This window comes from Haemaphysalis longicornis, unplaced genomic scaffold (assembly GCF_048455015.1).
Source record: "Haemaphysalis longicornis isolate Haplotype H1 unplaced genomic scaffold, Haemaphysalis longicornis Haplotype H1 scaffold_2, whole genome shotgun sequence".
Taxonomy (NCBI): Eukaryota; Metazoa; Arthropoda; class Arachnida; order Ixodida; family Ixodidae; genus Haemaphysalis; species Haemaphysalis longicornis.
The window spans coordinates 253,198,736-253,209,362 of NW_027526295.1; the positions used below are offsets into that span (position 1 = coordinate 253,198,736).

The 10,627-nt window shown below is 45.5% G+C and overlaps 1 non-coding gene across 1 annotated transcript; it reads left to right on the plus strand.

Annotated features, from left to right (window-relative positions):
* Positions 1-419: 419 nt before the first annotated feature.
* On the plus strand, positions 420-491 carry Trnap-agg (transfer RNA proline (anticodon AGG)). The gene has a single exon. It is a non-coding gene; the product is annotated as a tRNA-Pro (tRNA).
* Positions 492-10,627: the final 10,136 nt, after the last annotated feature.

The window sequence follows — 10,627 nt, forward strand, 5'->3', positions numbered from 1 at the left end:
ATCTACTTCAGCCCTTACTCCAGCTTCCATTACTAGGTTGTTTAGGACTTTAGAGCACCCGAAGTTGGATGTTGCGATCTGAAATGGCGCCTGGTTTATGAGTTCGCTGAAGACAAGTGCTACGGAATAATTTACGCAACCAGGGATTGCACCCCTCCTGCCCACAGTCCTACCATAAGTTTATCGAACGTTTCTAAAAAGGTTTTTCGAGTTTATCGAGTTTATCGAGCGCTGCCTCGTCAGTTTCTTTCGGAGGCCTACAACTAAGTAATAAGGCCTGGCTAGGTAGCCGAATACGAAGCCAAGCAGTCGCAGATAACAAGCCCGTCGACAGCTGAATGGGCAGAGTTAAGTAGCTTCGGTGAATTATCACGGATATTACGTTTCTCTCCAAACCGGGAGCGCCCCCATCTCGTCCTGGCTCGTTGGTCTAGGGGTATGATTCTCGCTTAGGGTGCGAGAGGTCCCGGGTTCAAATCCCGGACGAGCCCTTTTTTTTTCTTTTTTGTCGGCATTTGGTAACGCTTTACAAGGGGATTACGTGTTACTTCCAAAGGTCAACGCTGGACGCAACCACGTTTTCGTGTCTATGCGTTTAATTCGGACTTCCGCTTTTACAGGCCCGACCGAATTCTAATCCGGTCCAGTTTTCTGTTCTACTCTATTTTCCATGGTTACCCGCCACGGTGAAGCAGAACCTAAGACGTTGTGCTACTATACGCGAGGTCGGGGGTTTGGTTCCCAGTGGTGACAGCTGCTTATATGACGGATGAGAAAATCTGAAGTTCATTTCGACCATGTTTCGGCCCACTACAAGGAAGGTAACGCGGCCTGAAAGTAGTCCGTACACACCTCCTTCGCAGCGCGCCTCAGGAACGTAAAATCAGAAGTTTAGCTATTGGAGGGAACCAAACTTTCAGAAATTTTTTCCGGTTCATGTGGGGATTACAGGTGTGATGAAGCCTCGCTTGAGGAAAACAGTAGCGCTTGCCAGCACAGCTCATCGGTAAAGGAAGGGTTTCCAAACTGTTCGGCGGGGAGGGGGGGGGGGGGGGGCACATGTACCCCGTTAGCGATGAAGTGGACCATAATGTCAAATTTTCTGAAACAGCACAAGTGTCTGCATTCTAAAGGAACACAACAATAATTGTAAGGTTGGATCCTTCCGCTGCGCTAGAGCAGTAAAATCGAATACATGGCCCGTCACGTACCCAGCACTTGTCCGCACATTACATTTATTAGCGTTTGCTCCGTCGGTTCATGTATCTATGTGATGGGAGTGCTTCTCGAGTAAAAAGTATTTCAAACCTACCTTTTGTCATGTTTTGTTTTATTCACTGTGCCTCCTTGGGGCTAGCGATTGTGTCAAAAACGTCTGCTTTTTTTTTTTTTTGTTAGCGGTATCAGCTTTGTCGCAAGTTTTGTGTTTATGAGACCCAATAATTATCTTAAATTTTACTTCCCATCTAACTACCTTCCATTCTAAATCTGGTGTTCTTTTTTTTTTTTTTTTTTTTGCAAATGATTCTCGCAACCAAACCTGCGGAGTAAACTGTTCTGGGAACGTTGATCATGACTGATTGTGTTGATGCGCACAAAAAAGTAGCGACTAGTTTTTGAAGGCTCTAGTCAACGTACAAACAACGGGACTATTTTCCCGTGAACTTGACCATCCAACAGTCTCTCCCTTCTGAAATCACTAACTTGGATTGTATAAACAGGATTTATTACTGTTTCATTCCCAGTCACTGTATATATAAGGTCATCTTTTTCCTGTTTTGGGTGTACCAATTCTTTCCTGAATGCATGTGATATGGCCTTGGAAGCGCCAGAAATTAATAAAAAATACACTAAAATATACATTGATACACATACCCGGTATGCCACAACCAAAGCGAAGGGTTCGTTCATAACAAAGGGTCCGTTGATAACGAAGGGTTTGTTTAAAACAAGGCGAAGGGTCCGCTCGTAGCGAAAGCCGATCTTGCGCTAGTATTTCAGCTAAGAAATTGAAGAATTTGAAGCACCAACGCCTCAGTTGACCGGTGTCATCAGCTTTACCATCAGTTTGCTCTGGGCCAGTGAACGTAGCCCGACCTCTACCAGTACTTCCTCATTCTTTTTTTGTACTTTCTGGTCAAAAACAGGAGTGCCATTAGGCCAAAATTCAGCAAGCCTACCAAAATGTTTCGAACCCTAAACCAATCTCGCCCGAATGAAATAAAAAGGTGATGCGGAACGCACCACCTGCCTGCCCAACCGCTAAATTGTAGTTATACTTACATCGCTTTCAAACTTTCTATCTCGGTATTTATTTATATTTCAGAATTGGTAGAAGCTGCACACGGTGTCCTTTTTACTTCCTGTGATATTTCGTAGTGCGCTAAAGAAAGTGAGGCAGAGAGAAGAGGGAGAAAGAGGACTGGAAGATTAGCCCCCCACACAAAGCGTTTCGCAACAAGCTACAGAATCAATTTTTCACCTCTGAAGATGAAACAACCCGTCATGCGCTTGAGTATATCCACCTGGCTTTTCGGTGAGCGCAAAGGTCTGTTGCCAGCGGACAGACTAATCGGCTCGGTTGTGAGGAGACCTTCTTTCTAACCCAAATGGCGCGGCGGCCTGCGTGGTGAGATCAAAAGTGTTTGTTTTTGTAGAAGCCCACCAGAACCGGAGACTCTGGAGGGCGCACGTGACACTTGTTGTGACGTCACGCGTGGCCTTGCACTGAGGAATAGAAATAAAGCCGTCCCGAAATAGGCCTTTCAGGAAGCACGTGGCGGGGGCTCGTCTTTGTGATTGTTCCCCCCATGGAAACTTTGCGAAAAAATGAACTTCGCAACGTGAGAGAATGAACAGAGCCAGCAGTTGGGGTTTAGTGGACGTTCGTTGTTTCGTAAACCATTTTATTTTAATGGAAGGAAATGGTTAAGGGAAACGAAAGGAAGAAAGGAGGGGTGGGCGGCCCTCTTATATAGGTAAACCAAGGCTTACTGCGGCCTCCGCCGCTGCTCGGCTGATCAGTAGGACCTGAGCTTCAAGCCGGTGGCTGCGCAGCAAGCACTCTCTTATCTCTAAGTAAAGGTGGGGGTTGGGGTGGGGTGTTTGGGGCATAGAAATGCGAGCTGGGTGGTAGTGCTTGGTGCGTATGGGCAGGGGAGGGAAGGGGGGAGGCTAAGGGACAGAAGTATGGATATGCTGTGCGAGAGGTGTTGTGAAGGTAGGTAAATTGTAATAGGTATTGATTTAAAGTCTTCGCTCTATGCGGGCTTTTGAGGTGTTGAGGAACGGGTGAAGAGTGTTTGACGAGAAGCCCTCCAATTGTGGAGGATGTCTGTGTAAGTTTGGAATAAAGAGAGCAGCTGGGGGGGGGGGGGGGGGGGGGCTATATTATATTAATTATCTGTTCGTTTAACTAACGTTCGGGTTTGGGCTAGTAAGTTCATCATTAAACTGAAACAGCGCTTACACGAACACAGTAAGAGAAGACACAGACACGACCGCTCGTGTCTGTGTCTTCTCTTACTGCGTTCGTCTAAGCACTGTTTCACAGTTTGATGCTGTTCGTTTCTTATTCACTGTTCTTTATTTTTTGCCGAAGCTACAGGGAAGGCACTCGGCCCCGCCATTCTGCTCAGCGGATTTGCCAAGCGCTACAATTCCAAATCGGTGAGTTTGTATAGGTCCGCTTCGTTGAACGTGTACACCACAGCATAACGAACGCCGTCAAAGCGGCGGAGATGTTGCAGAGTAATTTTTGAGCCGAAATATTGAGTCAAAGCGCAATCAACTGCTATCCTGCCCCTAGCCGAACTTTGGGTGATGTCATATATATTTACAAAATACAGCGGCTATTAGCGATGCTCAGGTGCGAAGCAGAGCGTTTTAGTTCACATTTTATGTACGCCTGCGCCGTGTGCCTTCTACCACCGAGGAAGCATGGGGCCTTCGTGTGCGGGCGACACACTTATACGACACGAGTGCGCAAACGACAGAGCGCCCAGGTGCTTCTATGTGTACGGGCGCCGCCGACACATTCCGGCTCGTCCTATCCAGCTGCAGTGATGCCCTCGAAGGAGAGGAGAGATGCCCTAATTGCGGCAGCAGACACCTCCGCAGGCGTCGGAGCGGCGGCGGACAAATTACAGGTCCTGATCGCCTTTGTATGGGTGGGGCCGGCTACGCCACGCCAGCGGTACGGCCTATCCGTCGGGTTGCGGGCCTCAACGCCTTACTGGATGGGCGGTCGCGTCATTTGGGGAAGCAAGCACGACGCCAGGTAGACATCTCTCGGTCGTCAATCGTTTCTTGGCGCGACTGTTTGCGCAGCTAGTGCTAACGTAGCAGGCAATGCGCGATTACTGCTACTGCTTAGGAATTTCAGGCGCATGTGACGATGCGACATTTTCTAAACCGACAAGGGAAATCAAAGGGAAACGGCGGCCTTGGCCTGGGGGATTCAGCGACTACTCTTACGGCGGCGCTGTCCAGGACCTTGTCGGAGTTCCACTGTGGTGTCACCCTTGAAAAAAAATTCATATGCAAGAAGGCTGTACAAACACTTCATCGTGAATGTCATAGTTTGACCAGTGAAATGTAATGTTACTCGGCATATTAAAAAATCGAATTGGATGCTTAACCTTCGGCACTTAATTTAGGCTACTGTCTTTCCAACATAAGAAAAACGTTCAACGCAAAGTTTGGGATTTAAGGTGAATAAACCCGGGCTTTGCGCGAAAAAGAAAACACACACAGAAAGGACGGGATGAGCGCAAACTCTCAACTAAACTTTATTGGACGGGTCACACAAATATAAGTACACTTATTATCTGGTCGCTCATGCGCATTCCTACAATTATAGCAATCTTTAAAAGCAGCTCTATCACAACTCTACGGACACGTGTCAAGATATACAATCTCTTGTTTATGAAGGAACACCGATGTGTCACTCACGCATATCCTTCTCCCTTCTTTCTTATATGGTAGGCCTCTAAAATTTCTCGTGTCTTTGTGTCGCTACACCTGCGCAGAACCTCAATATCTTTTAACAGCGGTTCACACTCGCCACTCGAGCAGGCCAGACAGTGAGTGGCCAAGTGGGCATTAGTTTTGTTTTGGCTTTCACTTTCATTTTACTTTCAGTCGCTTTTCTTGCTTCCAGCGTGACACAAAAACTCAAGCAGACGACCTAAAAGCGACAAAATTCAAGATATGGCATCTGCAGATCAATGCTGGCCAGCCAAGCTTCGTTCGTGAATAGCAACAGACGCCAAGACACTGATTGCAGTTTAAAGGGCGTGTCCATATTTGCCGCTTTAGGTTGCTTTCTTCTATATCGCGTTGCCTTCTGCGAAGTGTCTTCAGTAGCGCGTGGGCGATAGTTGGCGGTTCAACCCTCCTGAGCATTGTAAATATAATGCGACTGCCCCACCGTACGGATGTTATCTCCCAGAATGAATAGCGAAGCGCAAAGCACAGCTCATGTTTTTCCGTTTCCACGACATATGCGGTTCGTATGTGATCACGCCCTTGCACGCTATGAAAAAGCTCATCATCTCTCAAAGGTTTTATTCCGGCCCCTATAGTGATTGTGGGTGCCGATCTCCGGGAGTGAAACCATCGCAAATTAAAAAGACGGAAAGAAGAAAAAAGCAGTATCTTTCACTCTAATCTCACGCTGAACCCCTCTTTCTGGCAACCTTGCCCAGTCACAATTCGCGTGCGCATGTATGACGCAGTTTGAGGTCAACTGATCGCGCCCGCGAGCTGCGCAGGCGCACGTGAATTCACGATGACTTCAGAGCAGCTCGTTCGTTGCGACATGCAGAAAATATGAAAAGGAACGTCCCGGTGGAACAAACCAATGAATGAGGCAGAAAATGAGTAGGCAGGTGCAGCACGCCAGCGAGGTGGGGTGTTTTCAACATACCGCGTCTGTATAGTCATGGAAAAATGAAATGCGAACACAAAAATATGAACCAGAACACACTAATAGCGCGATTTCTTTCCGCGTAAATCAAAATGGCGTTTGGCTTAGTTACAAAAACAAAGTTGGCAAATTTGGCTTTCCAGACATACCAATAGCACGCCATTACTGTACCTCAACGAACAGTATTTTTCCATTTTGCGTGTTCTGGCTCATATTTTCGCGTTCGCATTTCATTTTTCCATGACTGTATATGGCAGCAGTGCGCACGTGAATGGGGGAGTGGAGTATAATTTCCTTGGTACCATTATGTGACCCTCAAGGTGTGTCGGCAAGCAATTGGCCTATCTATTGCTGGCTAATTTTCGGCCTACGTATGCGCCGTGATTGGGCCATTAGGCATGGACACTTTTCTCGTCTTGACGACCCACTTGAAAGTCTACAAGCCATCAGGAATATATGCATGTCAGCAACGTCATCACCATCGTCATAACTATTGTCATCATCATCAGCAGCAGCAGCAGCAGCAGCAGCAGCAGCAGTCTACTTTTGCCCTCTGCAGGACGAAGAACGAACATAGCCGAACAGCCTCAGCTGGTGGACACACCTAGGTTCTGCATATGGGCCCCAGTGAACAAGTAACTACTCCCCTGGGCCGCCGTCTGGGCCGTTTAGAATTCTCAACAAAAGTATTTCCTCCTCCTCCTCCAACTTCTAATAGCTTGCGGTGTCTGCGCGGACTCCCATAACTTCCTTGCCATTGTAGCCACCCCGTCATCGTGACGGTCCTCCGGTTATGAGTTCTCCACATTTCAGTACAACTCCACTTGTTTTCCTAACTTAAGCTAAGGCGTTTTCCACGCGAGTTTGCTCCCTAATATGAAAGACACCATCTCAATTATTCCCAGCATATCTATAGGGGGTGTTCAGGGAGAGAGAGAATGCATTTCCCTTTCCACAAAATCGCCTCTACGGCCCGTCTGGTCGGGTGCTGCTGTTCTGCCTGCCTTCCCACAAGCACTGCGTGCTTAGGAAGGCAAAGAAACCCTTGTACCGCTATGATCTGCTATAAACTCTTTAACTATCTATCTATTTAATAGTGGAAGCGAGGTTATCCGAGCAATTTCGCTTAGCTTTCTACGTCACATGAAGAAACAAAAACATGAGGGTTTGGGAAATATTGTGAAATCCCTTTGTGAATTTGAGACCTATGTTTTGTATAATACATAAGAAGTGTAGTAATGACTTTGCTTTGTGCTTTTTCTCTATTACGATTGTGCTATCATGCTTAAATTTGTGAGCAGACGTGTTGTTATGTACGCTGTAAATCGGGTGGCTGAGGCCTCTGTCAGGCCACGTTCGCCTTTAGTCTCAGCCTCCCCTTGGTTCTTGCCAAAAAATAAAAAATAAAAATAAAAATAAATAAATAATGAGGTCATGCGCACAAACTTTCAAGCACATACACAAAGTTTGGAAGTGAAGTTAATCACAACACTTAGTCCAAGCTACCAACAGAGCGTTGGTAGCCCGTATTGCCTGCCGTGAGTCCGACCAAGAGCCCAAAACTGCCCTCAGTTCAAGGCCTGAGTGGTGGGGCGCTTGACTGCGGTAAGTCACGGATACGAGCGAACTGAGAATGTTTGAGCCACTTGAGATTTGCGAATGATGTTGTCTTGTTTATTGAATTGAGAAAATACCTGGAGAGAGCGCTTCAGGGACCGTACTCCGAAAGCTTAGGTACCGAACCCATGCCTTCCGATCACTTGTCGGATGCCGAATTGGTAAGGCATCTGACACGTAATTGGAAGGCATGGGTTCAGTCTCCCCTATGGAATCGTGCTTTCCTCCCTTTTGTTTCGTTACAGAAAATAAAAGGGTTAACTTCTTCTTCTTCATCATCATCATCACCATCATCATCAACAACACCAACAACAATAATAATAATAATAATAATAATAATAATAATAATAATAATAATAATAATAATAATAATAATAATAATAATAATAATAATAATAATAATCAATCAATCAAAAAATCAATCAATAAATGTTTATTATAGTGCCCAGGAACAGCGGAGGCCTTCGTGCTGGAGCACTCAGAGGGGAAAATGCAGCACTGTAGTACATCAACAATTTGCTAATAAACACTCAGTGAGCAAAAAAAGAAAAGAAAGAAAGACCTACAAAAAACGGCAAAGAAGATTAGAAATAAAATAGTGCAATCCAACCGACTTTACACAATCAAGTCGTGCTGGCGCACAGAAAAGGTACAAGACAGCAATGAAATGCATCAACAGCTGGTAAAAGAACAGTGAGTGAGCAAAAAATAAGAAGAAACTACAACTTCACAGAAGAGTAAAAATGCCATAGTGTAATTTTAGGCAACATTACACAATCAATAGAAACTGTAATGTCTGGCCAATTGCAAGAAGACATCTTACAATAAGCGTAACTATACGGAAGGGTGAGTGAAAAGAAGAAAGTTTTTACAAGATTCTGGAAGCGTACATTTTCAGTTTCAAATGGACGCATGAAGTGAATATGGCAACTTTTAATGATAAAAACGGCAGAAAAAGAAAAATTCTACGATAATTACAGTCGCAGTATCAGCACAATACATGAATAACCAGGAACAAGAACAAGCTCAGTGAAGTCAATGCACACGTCAGGACGATAAGTGAAGAAAAAGAGCACTGCCAAGATGAACCTAGTGTGTCAGAGCTGACAACCCGGCCAAAAACTCCCGAAGAGGACGCTGGAAGATATCGAGCTTCTCGGAGTGAACATTATGCAGATGCTGCATCCTTTGAAGAGGAGAACGTGTGCTGAGAGCTCCAGCTGCTTTAAAAGGGTGGGCGAGCCTTGTAGCTTTTTGTGGAACGCGAAAACTGATTGATTCAAGTAGTTCCGGGCATAAAATAATACCATGAAGCAATTTGTACATGAAAAGAAGGTCTGAGTGGGTCCGCCGGGAACTTAGAGAAACAATTATAGGGATAGGCTCCGAAGGAAAACGATGCCTAAATATTGATGAAAATTTGGTTTGTACACGCTCTATACGTTGACAGTTGGAACTACAGGTTCCATTTTAAACGGCAGAAATAATAATAATAATAATAATAATAATAATAATTATAATACTTTTATTTCCATTCAAATAAATACATTTTATAATGCCGAGCCTGCCGAAGCCTCACAAGGGCTTGTATGGCAACACTCGGCAGCTGGGGCGAAAATAATAATAATAATAATAATAAACATTCAAGTGGCGCGGCGTTCTGGACAGCTTTCCTTTCTGTATTACTTGAATGAGCCCTTCATTCCTAGCATACAAACGCCATCCATATCGATACATAAATTTACATATACAATTTATTTAATATTTTTCTTGTGTAGGCATGGTATTTAGAGCTTTTCTCGTTATGAGGATCCAGGCTATGTGTCGTTATGAGGATCCATTTTTCACGCGTTGTAGCCCAATCCGCTCCATTTATTCTTCCCTTTAACACACCGTTGTCATGCATGCCCTCTGCTTCTCGTGTTCACGAGTACATGCTCCCCGCGTGGTCAATTTCTTCATCCGCTGATTCTAACTAGGAAAAAAAATGAATTGCGCTGCCCGACCGGCTGTGAATACGAGATGTGAACATTCATCCCGCAAATAGGTCGTTATAATTCATCACTTACGCATGCGCAGACTGAAACATAAATACACGTAAAAAGTTAATTAAAGTATTCGAAAAACACTGCAGACGTCTCTGTTTAGGATTGAACGAGGTCGTAAACTCCCGCCGCGCTGTAAATCACTCCTCCCCGGACGACACCCGCATGTTTAAGGGCTGAAGGCGAGCACCAATCGTTTCCGATAACGTAGCTTGCCGTCGCCCTGCACACGTCGTTCATTATGGACAGGACTACTGCTGGGCCGGGCTGTTGTTGGATGGCTTCGCTGCTACCGCCAGATAACCGTAAGCTTGATCCGAAATCGCCTTCGGGTCGTTAAAATGCTGGTACTCGGAGCTCGTGGTCCTGGGTGTTGTGCGGAAGGCATTTGGGCATTGCTAATCGTCTTTCCTTGCATGGTCACCCCAGGACCGTCCGGTACGTGGCGCCGTAAGTGCAATAGGAGTTAACTGCCCATGCTCTGCTCGTTGAAAGCAACTCGGTGAGAAAAACTTGCGATAGAAGCAAATAAAGTAAACTTGTTGGCTGCGCGAATGCGAGGGATGAGTGATGTCATTGGCGCGGCAAACTATTTAATGAGCGGACTGTCGTAGATCAACAAGATTAAATTCTTAAGTATAAGGATGTCCTTAAGTGTCGAAGTCGAAACAGAACATCATCTGACAGAGAAAGGAATATTACAGTAGTTAAATATCATGGTGGGAAGCAACTCCATGAGATAACTCTCTTCCCCGTGCACTTTACCATTCCCCCTCGGTTTCTTCTTTTTACAATTATGCCTCCTCAGCCCTTTAAAATACGCGCATATTAATGACTAACGCGACTTGAATGGGAGTAATCGCAACAATGGTTTGATAGAGACATTCCAGTTAGCTGGAAACCGTATCCGTTAGAAGCCCCGGAAACAAGCAGATCACATGAGGTTTACTTAATGAAACTGAGGGATTGAAAAACGTCTGTTGCACTCCATCAAGCTCGACAACAGCTCCGAGAGCGCTGCGCGCACTTGCTTGGG